This window comes from Anguilla anguilla, chromosome 12 (assembly GCF_013347855.1).
Source record: "Anguilla anguilla isolate fAngAng1 chromosome 12, fAngAng1.pri, whole genome shotgun sequence".
Lineage (NCBI taxonomy): Eukaryota > Metazoa > Chordata > Actinopteri > Anguilliformes > Anguillidae > Anguilla > Anguilla anguilla.
Genome location: NC_049212.1, coordinates 25,794,243 through 25,811,223, shown reverse-complemented (window position 1 = coordinate 25,811,223; position 16,981 = coordinate 25,794,243).

Here is a 16,981-nt window from a genome sequence, read left to right as displayed (position 1 = left end):
ATTTGTATATTAGATAAAAAAATTTCATGATAAAATGACAATGCCACAAAGCAGTAACAATGACACAAAACGGACCAAAGTCTTGTCATCACAGATTTTATTTAGCATGACTTGGAAAGGATGAGGCCACTTTGTAAGCTTTTTATAAAAAATATTCTGTAACTTCATATCTGAGTGTAATCTGATCTGTCTAAACTGTAATCTGCTTTTTTTAGAACGATTAAGATGTTGCCTAATACGTCTTGTAGTTGTCAGACACAGATGATTGTCTGTGAAAAACAAATCACTCAAAATTCTGTAATTAATTCAAACGTAACTCAGAAAGGGAAACATTTAGTTGGACCTGGCAGCATGCCACTATATGACCTGATTTGACAGTTTCACTGTTACAGTTAATTTTACTCAATCAACCTTTTTGTGGATTTGGTCTATAAACCCTGTGCTCTCTCCCAATCCCTTCAGTTTGGAACAATGATAAATCCAACAGTGCATTTCCCCTAGTCTTAAAAAATAAACATTAAAATCATTCCAGTTTTATTATAATGACCATGTTTCGTGAACAGTCAAATAAGTGTTTGTTTCTGTCATTTTAAAAGTGGCCCACAGAATTTTTTTTTTTTTTTTTTTGCCTACAGAATTATTTTTCCACCTCACAAACATGTCATACCAATTTAATAAAGCAATTCATTTTTCTGGCTCCAGGACAACTGTAGAAAATGCAATTTGATGTGTTAAAAACAGCCCAGGTTGCCCTGGAAACATTTAAAATGACGGCATACATAAATAGAATAAAACTGAAATTCAAAGTCAACAGAGGGTTTCCAGATTGCCAAATATAACCTTTTTTGTATTCTTTTCTTTGTTGCTTCAGCACACTTTGATATTAATGCAAGAAGTGGGGCACATTAGTTTTAACCATGTGACACGAGTGTTTGGCTGGCCACAAAGATTGCCGCACAAGCCTCGATCCATGTGGCCTGAGCCAAGCTGAATATCCAAATTACATCCTGGTCCGCTCGGTCTAGGCAAAAAGCTTAGTTATTAGTCACGAGAGAGGACTTTTGCACAGTCGCAGTGAATGGATTCCTTTATGAAGCAGGTCGTAAAGCAATGGAATGCCACTTAAAAGTCGGAACATGGGGCACGACACAGAAGTAATTACTTTAAACCACCACTTTAATCTGTGCTAAAAAATGTTTGTCTTTCAATTACGCTGAAGTATAATGGCTGTGATTGATCACAAAAAAACATCTGAAAATCTATTTTTCTTGGACTTGGAGGGACGAGGCAATTCACATCAAGTTCAAACTGGCTGGATGTAAAATGTAGGAAAACACGCAAGCTTTACATGGCTGTTCCTGGTAATTTGGCAAATTGAACGGTACAGTTGGCTTCAGCTGTCAGTAAACGTCAGTACAAACAGTCCTCACGACACTTATATTAAGTCTTGCTCTATAATTGGTGAGGTTATGGTGTGTGACTTTTGATGTTTTCTGTCATATTATTTTGTTAACCAATATTATGAAAATATAATACTCTGTTAGACCAAAGTAGACTTGGCATATAATTGAAACTTAATTATGTGAAATTCTTTGATTGTGAGTGAAGCTTGATAAATATGTTGCAAATGCATTGATTTTCCTTAAAAAACAACATTTCATGCTTTTGATTTATATGGAATATATTCTTACCACAACCCGATTAGCATTTTTTACCACACACATATATATATATATATATATATATATATATATATATATATATATGCATATATACATTTGGGACAGTTTTTTTGTCATTAAATGACTGTTGCACAACACTTGCATATGTCTGAGCCTCGTCTTCAGTGCTGGTCAGTCCATTGATGTTGACAAGGTTTTTAAAAAAGGTGCGTTTTAAAGTATTCTGGTCTCATAACATATATCACTCATCATAAGAATGACACTGTGATACATTATCCTCCAGCTCTGTTTCCCTGCTTAAATGTCTCTCTTTCATCCTTATAATCAATCATCAGTGGTTTAAAGTAATTACTTCTGGATTTTTCAGTGTACTGTGTACATGTACTGTGTACCTGTTTAAACTGTGCTTTACAGATGGAGTAAGCTCTGTAGTCCTCAGTACTCCTTCTTTAACCTTACAAAGGTACACTAATGAAATGGCAAAAGTACCATGAGCGGCTAGGCACCTTCACCATCCTCATTATTTAATTTCTCCAACAAAGTTTGAACTGGGCTGATTGCACTGATCACACCATGCTGATCATTCCTCACTGATCATACTGATTGCACTGAGCGTACTGACCTTACCACACTGATCGTACTGTGCTGATTTCAGATAGTTATAGACATTGTCTTTCTGTTCGTTGTCCATTGAGTCCATTGTCCATTTTTTGGCAAGCCTATTGCAGTGCAATGATGAACCGACAGCATACTTGCATTATGCAATATAGGTTTTCCACCTCTTTTATGATACCACTCAGGGGCATAGCTAGGAATTGTGGGCCCCCTGAACGAATATTGCACTGGGCCCCATCCTAATGGAATTTTTGTGGGCCCTCGCCAGCTGTGCCCCACCCTCCCCCCCAAAGCTCTGGTCCCCTAGAATCGTCACTGCCTTCCATGCCCGTAGAGATAGCACTGGTTAAAATTCGCAAAGCAACTTACTTTTTCACCGTCGCAGTTTTCCATGTCCCATAAACCAGGAGGGAAACAGCATTGCTGCTTTCTAGAAGCTTTGCCCCCCCCCCCCCCCCCCCACCCCGCCCCCCAGTCCCCGTGGTTGTGCTGATGACGACATTACTCTCATCCCTCCGTCACTCACACTCTCTCCCGTGCACTTTGTCCGTCGCTGACCTTGAACTGAGGAGTCACTGGGCTGCCTTTAATGGCCCACAGCCTCTGCTCGCTGTTCTCTTAGTCACCGGCCTCGGCTAACTCCTCATATTTTCAACCTGTCGGCCAGTCTGCACCCGCTGACCTGCGTCAGTGCTGCCCTCCTCTTTCTCCCCTCAGGGCCTGTCAATCACCTTCGGCTAATGACTTTCCCTCCCATTTCACCACTGGAGTGACTCATATTCCATATTTGTAGTATTTGAACAATTCTTCATCTCCCCAAGTCACTGACTCAGTCCAGCTTTTACTGCCCCAGCTGCTGGCTCTAATTATCTTCTTCTGTCTTTATGAAAAGAAGCTCTTCATGTCAATAATATACTCTATCATTATTGTCATTGCTTTTAATGCTGATGGTTTGCTCCTTGTTCCAGTGCCTCAAGACTCTGCTCTGGCCTTCCTCTTGCCTTAGTCATCAGTTCAGTGTCAATAGCATCCTGAATATTCTCAAGGGTTGTCTGCTACATTCTGGTTGATTAGGGAGGGCTAGGCAGGCATACTATAAACCATAGCAAATCTCTTTATATTTCTAAAACTTCCTGTTATAATGTTAATGTTATAACTACAAAATTGTGTCTGTCAAGATAATAAATTATCAAAATTGATGCTATTAAAAATACTGTATTTGTAAACCCATTTGTGTGAAATGATCGTCCTCAATAACATTGTAAACTGTACTCAATATTATTATCTTTCTATTATGAGTCTATTTTTTGTGCTTTATTGGCATGAAATACTTATAGTACATATTGCCTAAGCAAAATGGACACGTGCAAAAACATGTTGTATGACAGTTAACAAGTTAATTCCTTCTTTTCACTTGTCCAAAATGATCATGATATTTGCATTAAATACACAGGAAAATGTTAATAGTTCAAGTCTCTTAATAGCCTTAACCATTCACATGAGTGAAATGGGAATAAAATGTAGTCTCAGAGGAAAAAGTGCTCTATCGGTTGAATTAACACAGGATATGTTGCTGAGGAGTAAAAAGGTACCAAAGAGCATCTTAAAAGAAACAGTACAAGTACTTAATAATTGAAATTGGAAAAAGCAAACTGTTAAAGTGAATAAAGTGAAATTACACGAAGCTATGTGCGGTTTAAATGTCACATTTGTCTACTTGAAAATTAGAAATAATAATATTATAATAATAATATTGATACTGTAATTGCTGTCGTTGTTGTAATTCAGCTAGGATATTGGCATCTGCTAAATGCCATAATGGAATGAATAATAATTAATTATTGATTAAAATCATGTTGAGTTTATATAGTACTGATTAAATTTTGCTTACCAAAATATTTCTATAATTCTGAATGAGCTGTATTCATATAGCTAACTTTGATTTTGAAAGTATAAAAAGAAAATATAAGATACAAATGGATATGAGTATCAAATTTATCAAAGTATATTAAAAATGCTATTTAATTTTTAAGTGTTTTTAAATATAAACATTTTCAGGGCCGCTTATGTACTGCATGTGCGTATTAAACTGAAGCACTGGTAGGTGCATTACTGGTACTGCATTAATAATACAATATATTTTTCCATTCATGTAGGCTATATGATATAGTCTTTCATGAAATGCCATTTTTTTCTTCCCAAGTATCATTTCAAAGTTTTGAGCTTTGCCTCATTATCGTTTGGCAAGTGGGGAAATGCTCAAAGAAAAGGTTACAGTGATATTTACTTATTGAATATAATGAATTTTAAAAAAGAACGCTTATGCTACTTTCCTCTCCCGCTGGACTCGGAGAGCCGCCGGTGTGGCGGTAACTCAAACCGCGGGACAGCGCGCGCCCGGTCCCGGACCACCAAGCAAACGCATCGCACTAGAGTAAACGGCTCAGACTTCCTCTCTCCCTCTACAATTCGAGCTGGGGGATTTGCAGCATATCAAGGACATTTTGATTCTCCGTCGTTTAGTAATCTTGTGTGTCGAGCGGGGGGAAATTGAGAGGAAATCCCGTCTGAGCGGATGAAAGGCGTCCCCGCTCGGAGGCGCGCTTTGCGCTGGAGACCCGGGGCTCTCGCTGGGGAGCGGGATTACCGGAGGCAGGTCGATTTTCGCGGGGCGGAGAGTGGCAGCGGGAGCCGCGGCGCGGCCACCTTTTAGCATGGCACGGATCTGAGCTGATCTAACGGCAATAAAATGTCAAATAAAAAATTACGGACTGCGGCGGCTTGTAATGAAGCCGCGAGACACAATGGATCATTGTTACGGAACGTATGAGGTCATTTCAGACCTTTATCAGACCCGCTCCTCGCCTGTTTTTAATTCTCTCTCTCTCTCTCTCTCTCTGTCACTCTCTCTTTCTCTCACACACACAGGGACACACGCACGCACGCAGGCACACACACACACATACACGCATTACTAATTGATCTTTATATGTGGTGATGTAATTCCTATTTACAACCCAAGGGGTGACATGAAGAATTATGCGATATCGCTTCTGTCGGAGGTGGTCCTTGTTGCCCACGTTTACTGACCATTAGTTCAGAATAAAAAGCCTTAAGCAGTTTTATCACTATCTCCGTGATAAAAAAAGGGGATCTATTGAAATTGTGCAGGTCTGTAAAACCTCTTCTCACTCGTCAGATTGAGCTGGTCAGAAGACACGGAGGAGGACCTTCTCTGCCACAGTTGAAGGGCTGCACATACAGTACACAGTGTTTATACAGGGCTTAATAACTTTGGGCTGCCCTTTATCCAGACTGTGGATAAACTAAACCTAAATAGTTTTGTACCTTCTGAACTTTGTGCAGATAAGGAAGAATAATAGTCGCTGAGGCAAAGTTATGCTAGGACGTGGCTCAGGATAGTGGCAGCAAATTGTGGTGGTCTACTATTAACAGGCCTGCAATCACATTGACTTTGCACCAATTTCACTTATTGCAGCCACCGCAATTGCATTCACCGATGACTTCAGGAGACCACGGCATCACTCTCCAGGCCACCTCCTTCTGCATATTAAACACATCCTGACAACACAGGGTGAGGTACATTTAAGCTAAATGTGTTTATATCCACTCAGTACATCAGTATGCCTCTCGACATGAGGGTTATTTTTTTACTGATTTAAAGGCTATCCTGTGTGCAAAGCGTATAAATGAAAGGGCTCTTCAGAGATACTGCCCAAAGAAAACACTGGAGCGCTCGCACATATTAGAGCATTTTTATTTAAGACCCATGTTTCGGCTCAGCATTTTCCTCAGAGTCAACAGGTGAACTGGACAAAGGACGAGGTATATAAATGATAAACCAGGTTGACCATTTATAACCCCCTCTTTCAGCTGCACTGAGTGTGCAGATCCAAAATGCCTCTTTGTGTTGAAGCATATTTCTGCAGATTATATATAAAGCTTTGGTGGATTAAAATAGCTATGTTTATGGCAGCCTAAAGCAGTTATTGCCAGTCTAGATAGCATCTAGTTAGAGTATTCAATAGTAATAATGCAGTCGTTAATATAATTACTTGAATGAAGGTTGTAACAATTAGATGTGATGTCAGTAGTATTTATCAGAGATATCTTTGACTTAAAACAATGAAAAATGGATATAGTAGTGAAATAAAAAAAGCTCTCACTTCACAAAAATATGATAATGCTGATAATCTATGAACATCTGAATCACATTCTCTTTTAGCAAAATGAACATTATGCACTAGCAAAGTTTTATTTATTATTTTTAAAATGTCTGTATTTAGGTGCACTTCCTCAAAATAAGCAAAATGGCCCCTAAATGCCATGTAGAGGTTCAAAATTTAAAACCGACGCAATTTAATAATTATATGCCTCCTTAAGTGCATCCTACTTATAAATCAAAAAGTTGCGACATTTGCACTTTGCACTTTAAATGCAAGCTGAGCACTTTATCAGCATATATAACCTGTGTTTCTTATGAATCAATACAAAAGTATGTACAAATTGTATTTCATCCAGAGCAGTATCAACGGGCAACTAATAATTATTTCATGAAGTCATAAATCTTTCTGATTTCCTACAGGTTTTTTGTTTCAGGGAATCTTGCGGTGCCAACACTGTTTTTTTTTTGGGGAAGTAATGGGAGTTCAGGTAATAAGTGGTTCACAGAGTATGAGGCCTGGGGCGTGAGGTTTAATCTTTGGCGACATGTTTCTCGTTCTCTCTCTCCATCTTTATGGATCCCCAATTATCATGTCAGTGTGGTTTTGGCTTAGTGCAGAGTGTGAGAGAGTGCACGAGATAGATAGATAGACAGAGAGAGAGAGAGAGAGAGAGAGAGAGAAATGGAAAACGGCAAACTCTCGGTTCTGCTTGCTCTTGCCGGGGTTGTTGAATCTCAGGACTTGTAGCCGGTTCCAACGTGCTCCTCCAGTGTACAGTAAGATCCCCCCTGGTGACAAAGCACAACACCTCTTTTCATTTTGAAAGGTGAGTCCACAAGGTGAACACCTGGCAACCCAAGAGTTATTCAACCCTGGAGCTCTGGGGCTCTTATAGGTGTTGAACTTACAGTTCACAAATTTCACTGAAATGACGGGACATCTGTTAGCCGCGAACGGGGGGCATTGAAATGATCTCAGCCAGTATGGGACTCATTTACAGTAGTTTCCATGCAGGTAGAAATAAACTGCCATTGCTTTTCAGCGCTGTGTGATTTTCAATAAATTGCTTTTGAAATGCAGTTTTTGCGTCACTCTAAGAGCCGTGTGCCTTTAAAACCTGAACGAGCCTTTGGAAACCTGTAGAATATTAACAGTCGTCTTTCTGAGCCAGAAAGCAATGGCGGTACAGAGCGAATTTTCAGCCAAAATAATCTTTACCGGTAGCGTTGCAGTCGCCATGACGGTCAGGATAACCACGGCTTTGTTGGGCGCGAGAGAAACCGTAACTGCGAGCGGGGTCATGTGACACCTCGCTGTGGACGGCCTCGCCCCCCCGGCGTTCCCCGTATCGCCGGCCCGGCACGGCGGCCTTCCGTCACCGTGGCGTCGCGTGGCATTCTTTCCCACAGGCAGCCGCATAGTTCCAGCCTCTCCTCATGCGCAGCCCGGGGGGGGGGGCTTCAAAGCCGGCCGGGCCCGCAGCTGCGGCCTGTCGCTCTGGCAGCCAGCTCCAGTTTGTAATCATTATTAAAGGCTTGACCCCAGAGGCATCTGTACCGCTGTTCGCACCCCCCCCCCCCCCCGCCTCTACCCTGCAGCACCAGTGCCACACAGAGACCCCCGGCCCCCTCCACCCACAAAATTGACTCCAGTTACCCATCGTCCGATGTGAGGTGGGGGAGGGTTAAATTAACCCTTGAATTGAGGGAGGGGCATGCTCTGAAGCCCCACCCCCATGGCACCCCCCCTAGCCGAAGGGTCAGTTATTAACAAAAGACGAGCACATATTGTACATGCATCTCAAAATGCCATTTCCGCATCTACCTTCAAGACAGGACGGGGACTTTGAACATGTGACCAGAGTGCTAAGAGGTACAGAGAAAACATCCTGAATCAAACAAAGACGTTAAAAGCTGCCTGTCCGTCCCTGGTGGCGACAGGAGATTCTCCCTCAGAGCAGAGCAGCACATACCGTTGGTAACCCAGTGAGCAAAAGCCGGAATCTCGATGTATAGAGGGGTGGAACTGTAGGTTGATTGACGTTTTGACATAAATGTACTAGCTTAACCCAAACATAGCTCAGGCTTTACTCAGATATAGCCTGGCTATGTCGTAGTTGGCTAGGGAACTTTTCATCTGAACGCCTAGATGGCGCAAACGTGTTCACTGGGAAACCTGGGAAATACAATAGGGAGGAAGTGACATTGCTTGCTGCTAGGGAGTGGGCTGTGGTAGTTACTGTAACTGATCAACAGGCCTGCAATTGTCCTCTTAGGGAGAGGTGTAAAGTCAGTCTGTACTAAAATCAAGTTTTTAATTAAATGGTCATAAATATAAGCCACTAGAGTCACCTAAAGCCTAACCTTGTCTAAATTATTGAATTATGCATTTAAACCAGGATTTTGGTCTTGTCCACACGTGTACAGCCTAAATACAAAATGTCATGTGTTACCGCTAGCAGAAAAACGATTCTGATGAAGAACCAGTAGGCTTTTAACGTTACTTTCTGGTGTTAAATTCACATTACTCTGGAGCATATAGTGTACAGACTCTTCCTTTTTTGCTGCTAGCAGCAGAAATCCTTCCGCTTTTTTCCCATTGGCCGTTAGAATTAATATGCAACTCAGCACAAGCTGAAAAGATAATCGTTCTGTACAGAAGTAGCCTTTTGCAGTAAAAATATAGACTTGCTGATGTACCAGAATAAAACGGCTTTCCTGTTCAAATAATGAGGAAATATTAATGACCTTTGGATTGCGTTCATTGTTTTTTTTTCTCTTTTGTGATGCAGCGATGTCCTTTAATTGGTTGGTAATCAGGAAATGGAGTACTGTGTGTGGGTGGGGTCTTGGCTGTGTTGTGCATGGCTCGATCCGTTTGCTGGGTGCGGTACTAGCTGGGGGCCTCTACTGCTGGCTTGTTAGCCCTGGTAGCACCAGTGAGGAATTTATAGATGCAATTTGTAGCCTATTATAGTGCTGGGGAACATGATCCTACCCTGATTAAAAGACAATGTTCCCTGGTCGCTACCAGTCCTTCTCTGACTCCCTCTTTCCAAGCCCGGTTTGAAAGCAGTCATCCCCATGGCTGAATGTCCCCCATCACACCCCCCAACCCCCCCCCCCCCCCACGTCAAATTGCCTCTGTTTGCTGGAGCTACCAGCACAGATGCTCAGCTTCTGCTTTCCTTCTGTCCTCTCTACTGCAGGAGGCTTCGGCTGGTAACAGAAAATTCCAGTGTCACAGAATTGTACTCGGTCACCCTCCTTAATGCCTTTTCAGATGGTGCATCCAATCGGAATGTTTCAGTCTGCGTGGCTGGGAGCTGGAAGTGTGTTAAAAATATGGAGCTGATCATCTGCTGGGTCCATATAGACTTTAGAATGTCTGGTGCCTGGGTATACAAGTGCAGACACAGTATTTTAAGATGGGTTTGGCCAAACCGCGGTCACGCTCTTGAGCCTTTCACCGGTGGGTTCTTCCGAGGCCTGTCTGTGCGCGTTACTCGCCAAACCGCTTTCCCTCCATCATCTCATCGCCCGGCCGTGACTCATCCGGGCTCGCGCTGGCAAAGCGGTGACCTCATGCGTCTCCGGGTTACGGAACCGCCGATAACGATCGTTATTAGCGCCTTTTTACCGGTCCGCTGCGAGACGCCTTGAGCGCACCCTCAAATTAGGCCAGCGGATTGAGGCAGGTGGTGAGACGTTGAGGGCCGGGACCCCGGAGGTCGGCTCCCGTTCCTTTCCTCCTTAATTCCAGTGCGGCGCGGTGACATCACATCAGTGAGTCGCTGGAACAGCAGTCTGGCCTGGATGGCTGCACTAATCAGACGAGTGTTGTTGCCCTTTCCAGGTGTTCTGTTGTTGGGACAGGCAGACTGGAGTTTGATAAGCCTTTATTAAAGGTTCTGTGGAATGCGTGGGATAGCCCTGCCTTGCCCACCTTGGCCCCAGTTGAAGGATAAGAGCTATAAGTCGCTCCCTCGTCGCTCGATTCCTCCCTGTGCATGACTCATTCCATGGCAGGTGTCACTCCATAAACTTCCGTCCGCTTTCATTGCCTTATCTCGTAGAGCAGAATGGTGTTGAGTGAGGGGTTTGTTGATTGATCGAATGTGATCTGACTGAAGTTAACACGGCAGTGTCATAAGCCTTGCTAGACTGGATCGCTTATTGCACCGTGCAGGGAAACACTAAGTAATTTCCTTGCCATTCCTGTGATATTTTGAAATGAAAATGAAAGATTCCCAAACACATAAGCCTGCGAGACTCCCAGCTACATTCCGTCTGAAAGATTCCCAATAACATCAGCCTGTAAGAATTCCCAGCCAAATTCAACCTGTGAGATTTCCAGCCACGTCAGCCTGTGTGATTCCCAGCCACGTCCGCTCCGTCATGGTCAGTGTGTCAGCGCACCAAGCGGCGGCGAATCACCAGGAGGCCCTCACATCGGTTTCCTAATCATCTCACGGCCTTTTCATTCTCTGGGCGTAAGCAACGAGGGAGTAAGTCTCCTGCTGGGTTCCCACAGAGTGATGAAGGGAGAAGATAAGCTCACGGCTTGCCCTGATTTGATCTGGACTGTTGGAAGAGATGCCTCAGCTGGATGCAGCCCTTGGATGAGGCGCACAGTGTTTGCGTTGAGCTGAAACGATCAGGCATGACATGAACTGTTAATGTGCTTATGTGTGTAGTATAACATCTGTAAACATGTCGTAATCTGTGGACCCTTTGTGTGTAGTCGGCTATAACATCTGTGAACATGTTATAATATGTGGCCCCTATCTCAATATTAAAATTCATAGATTGAGAATATTTTGGCCAAAATGGTGGATGAATGGGCCATATTTAAGAACCATAATGGCAATACAAAAATTTGACCAGATCAGTGGTAACAGGCACGCATGGGTATATGGACACACACATACACACACTGGTTCCAATGTCTGGTATGTGGAAACACACACACACACACACTGGTTCCAATGTCTGGTTGTATCAAGCCATAACCATAAAATTCCTCTCAAAAGAAACACAAAAAAGGAGACTGCTTTGACTCCATTCTGGGAGGTCAGACCACCAGTAAAACGGATTTGGGAGAATATTCCACTGCCGACCCCGCAGCGCTTGTTTTGAATTTCTCTGGATTCATCGGGCCTTCACAGAAATGCAAGCTATGTTGTAACTAAAATCCGCGCAACTGACGATTCATTCTGTCGGTTGAAATGCAACGCATACGGCGGTGGGCATGACAGTGATATCCTTCAGTTAGCTGAAGAAACACACAAGCCAAGTGAAAACCTCCACTTAAACTGGCAAAAGATCTGGCTTTTCTGATTCATGCGTGAGTAACATAAATTCTTGGATTAATATTACGTTATGCGAAACAATAATAAACATGGGCATCTACCTTGAGGAGCTGTTCGCTTAAGCTGTTTTTCTTGGATGAATAATTAACATCTAACTCCAGATGTTTCTATAAAGCTTTGTCATAATTTTTTATGTTTTATATTTGATGTTAACTATAACCAGTTATTATGGGAGTGATACACACACATGCACGCACACACGCATGCACACACACACACACGTACACACACACACATACACAGACACACACGCACACACGCATGCACATGCACACACACGCACACATGCACGCGCACGCACATGCACACATGCACACACACACACACGTACACACACACACATACACAGACACACATGCACACACTCAGCCTCTGCAGCCTGTTCTCCCTGACCAGGCACATTCAGGCCCTGAAGTGGCACACTGAGTCCCACTCTGGAACAACACCAGGTATTTCCTCTGACTAATGCCAGGGATGATCAGACAGATTGTGTGTGTGTGTGTGTGTGTAGACACGTGCACAAGCAATGAGCAAGGTACTTACCCTGCATTGCTTCAGTATATACCCAGCTGTATAAATGGATGCAATGTAGATGCTATGTGTAAAACAATAAAAAGTTGTGTCAGTTGCTCTGGATAAGAGATTCTGCTAAATGCCTGTAATCTAATCTAATGTGCATACGCGTGTGTGTGTGTGTGTGTGTACATGTGCATACATGGATGTGCATGTACATACATGTGAGTGTGTGTGCACATGTGCATACGTTTGTGTGTATGTGTGCCCACATGTTTTGGACAGTTGCTGAGTTGAGGCTGTGAGGAGATGATATCTGAGATGTGTGTGCATCTGGCTGTGCTTTTTGTTTTCCCCCTTTAATTTAGATAAATGTATTTTGGGCTTTGACACCTCTGAACCGGGACCCCGGCTTTGCGGGGACAGACATAACAGCATGATGATGGACAGGAAGGGGGTGGGGCGGGACGGGACCCCCCCAGACGCATGGCGAGGGGCCGCTCAAGCGGGATGCCAGTCATCGCTCCAGCTCCCCGCGGCACGAGCCGCTGACACTTAACTAGCGTCTCGCAGTTGTCCCTGGCCTTGACCCCCCCCCCCCCCCCCCCCACCAAGAGGGCATGCTGGGGCTCAAGGAAGCGCAACCCATCTCCGTGTCTTCTGCCACTGAGCAGGTTTAAACAGCCCACGCATTCACTTTACATTTGTTTATTGCACTACATCATATTACCATCATCAGCTAGCTGATGCTCAGATGCTCTTATCCAGAGTGGCTTAACATAGTGGAGAACGTCGGTGTTCTTTTACCAGATGCTTTTGTAGGTTGTGAATAACTAGGTGGAACCTCGTCAGCGAAGGTTCTGCAGGTTTCGATGGTTCTGGAGGTTCTGATGGTTCTGCAGGTTTCGATGGTTCTGGAGGTTCTGAAGGTTCTGCAGGTTCTCTAATGGAGTGTTTGGCATGGCATGGCAGTGGCATGGCTCGGGTGCGCTCACGCCCTCAGAATGCAAGGTCGATGTCAGTCATTGCTTAAAGGCCCTGAGCGATCGTCTTCACCCCCTGCGAAAGCATCCCTTTCCTCCAGAGAGGAGTCTCTTTCAGGACAACAATGCCTCCGTCCGTCCGCAGCGCGCGAGTCGCTGGCCAGGAGGCGGAGGAGCGTGACGCTGGCGGTGTCCATGTGTCACGGCCTTCTCCCTCATCGGATCTGAACCCAGTCGGGCATTTACCGGATATTCTGGACCGACGCCTGAGGCAGATCTTTCCGCTTCCATCGAGCGTGACTTGATTGTCTTTCTCATGGAAGAGCGGGATCGTGTTCCTCCTGCAGAATTCCAGACGGTGGTCGATTCCGTGCCATGGCACGTACACACAATGCCCCAGAATGCCATTAAGCGGCTGCTTAGTTTTTTGTTATATCTACCGTTTGCTTTTCATTCATTACCTCTATAAAGCCACTGTGGCAAAGAGCACATGTTGTAAAAGGAGTATGTTTTTCTTATTTGGTAAGTCTGCCTTATTCTTTGGGTGTGGCCTTGTGGGGGGTCCCAGATATGACCTCTGTGCCCTCCACTGGGACCGGGGCGCTCATGTTAACAGTTTCGGGGGGCAGGCCTCAGCTGCCCAAATATTTGAAATGAGCTCTTTTTCCACTGGCCCCCTCCTCTCCCGGGGGATACCCCGGAGTAGTGGGGTACAGGGGAACGCTCTAGCCTTAGCGGACTCTACGTGCAAGCAAATTTGGCTGTTTTAATGGGGAACACGCCAATGCTACAGTACATTCTGGGCTGGAAGTAGACAACAAAGCCTGTAGGAAAAAAATGTTTATTCTGTAATTCATTGTTCTATTCATTATATTATTCTGTTTATGTCTTTTATTGTATTACCCATTCTTTCTAGCATTCCTACTTTACACTACCACCTCATCTTGGTTGTTCAGACATGTCTGTGTTTTGTGCACCACAGTACAGTTTGGGGTGTCAGTTTGGTCAAAATATGGCAAAATGTCTTCACTTCTTGATTTGTATTCACAGCAGACGCACTTATCCAGGAGCGAGTTTACTGAGGCGTCTCTGAGCAGGCATCCCACCCGGGGCTGCAGCAAAGTCCCAGTCTCTGACCAAGTCTACGCCCCCATCGGCGCCAAAATCGGCCCGGTACAAAAAGACCGCCGACACGCAACCGGAAGTGGAAGTTCCAGCGCAAAACTGAGGGTGGCGATAGAGGGAGCTAGAGGGAGATTGGTGGGGGAAGGGGGGGGGGAGTGATTGAACAATGCCCTCTGTTTGGTGGTGCAGGACAGAATGTGCCAGAGCGAACGGTCATGTAGTAACAGAGCCTTCCGCGCGCCATGTGGAAAGAATGCCATGTGAGTAATATCGGCGTTGTTTTCAGCGTTTCAGGAGTGATAAAAAGTCAACTGAAGCCTTGCAAGTTTCAACCTGACGGGGCCTAAAGTGTTGTTCAGCAATGTTTTTTCCTTTAGAGAAAGAAGGTAAAAATGGCAAGAAAGATATGCTCCTGAGGAAATACACTCCTCTCCTAAAGCATTTTGGTTTTTTTTCTTACACACTTCTGGAAGAGAGTCCCAGCCGATTAAGTATTTTTAAGCGAAATAAGGAGTGTTGGTGTGCAAACCACCTAGCCTACACTGATTGAAATATGCAGATGTCACTGTCCCAAATTTTAAAAATGAATCTTATTTTCTTCATCTCCCCCCGTCCCCTGACACACACACACAAAACCTAATGTAACACGCACGTTGTTGACACGGACAGGTGACACGGTTGTTGTTTGAGATGGTCCATACTGTACATGAACATGAACGTGAGTCTCGTTATACATTGGAGATGTTCTTATATAAAGCATAACAGGATTCTACTCCCTGCAACAAATACAGACCTGTTTTTAGATTAGGTTTTGCATCACAGCGGTTGCTATTTTTTGCTGTAAAGGAGTTTATTTTAGGGGACTGGTGACTCATTGAGACTGCCACTCTGTTATGTACTATGCCAGCAGGGAAGATTTTGCAGGCTTTTATTGCTGTCTGTGTGTCTGTCTTAATAATAATAATAATAATAATAATGGAGTATAAAGCAGTTTACACGTTGCAGTGCCCTCCATAATGTTTGGGACAGAGACATAGTTTTGCTGGATTTGGTTCTGTACTCCACAATTTTTGATTTGTAATAAAACAATTCACATGTGGTAAAGGTTCAGATTTTCTGTTTTATTAAAGGGTATATGTATACATTTTGTTTCACGAGTTACTGCAGCACTTTTTATACATTGATTCTTGGCATTTGATTGACTTTGGAGACTTTGTTATTGCCATTTTTCAACACGAGGCCTAGAACTGTACCAGTGAAAATCAAGGGAAGCCATTATGAGGCTGACGAATAAAAAACAGAGATGTAAGCTGAACCTTAGGCTTTCCAAAATCACATCATTGTATTAAGAATAAAGAGATCACTGGTGAACTCAGGAATCTCAAAGGGCCCGCTAGGCTAGGAAGACCTCTACAGTTGATGACCAAAGAATTCTCACCATAATGACGAAAAACCATGAAGAGAAAAACTCTGAAGAGACCGTAAGCCGTAAGGCAACCCAAAACCCAACGATGGCTGCAGTATAGGCCAGGTAGAGAATCACCAGAGAAGATACTCAACACCTGGTGATGTCTGCTGGTCACAGACCTCAAGCAGTCATTGCATGCATAGGATATGCAACAAAGTAATATGACTACTTTGATTGACATAACATGAATAATATGTCCCAAACATTATGTTGCCCTGAAATGGAGGGGGGGGGCATGTATAAACAGTGCTATAATTTCTACATGGTGATACTAAAATGTTTCAAAATACCCTTTTATAACAGCTGTGAATCTGCACTTTAACCACATGTGAATTGTTTGTTTACAAATGTAAAATTGTTCACTGTAACCTTGGCCAGCTTTGCAGTGATAAGCCATATATGCAACATGAGGTGTAAGACACGAGAGTCTACCATATTTGTGCATCTCGATCCATGTACCTCTGTGAATACGAAAGTTCCATTCTGTGAGTAACCGTTTAAAATTCATCAGCGCATGGCGGTCAGCTGATCTGGTGGCAGGCAGGCGGGCCTGAGTGTGTGGGGCGCAGAGCTGCGGCTCTGTCTATCAGCGCAGTGCGCGGGCCTGCCCTGAGCGCTCGGTTGTTCTGCATGTACCGCGCATTCCTAATCGAGCCGCCTAAATCAATCGCTGTCCCTGGGGGTTGGGGTGGTGGTGGGGGGGGTTATCCAGGCCCCTCGGTCCCGCTCCCCCCCGTGCGCTCGCTGGCTGATCTGAGAACAGCTGTGCCGTAATCCACACTCGCTCTGAGAAATCACTTTTGACTCCATCCATCAAAATAACATTAACATTTTGTCTCCCTCGCCCACCTTCAACACCACCCCCCCCCCCCCCCAAACTGCCAGCCTCCCCGTCCCTCCTGACCGGCCGTTCTGACATTTAACTCCCCCGGCCCGGGCGGGTATGAGGCCGCAGAAACCGAAACGTGTCACAGCCGCCGCATCGCACTCCGCCATTTACCGCTCACTTATACTCCTTCTGGGACCGCTCCAGCGCC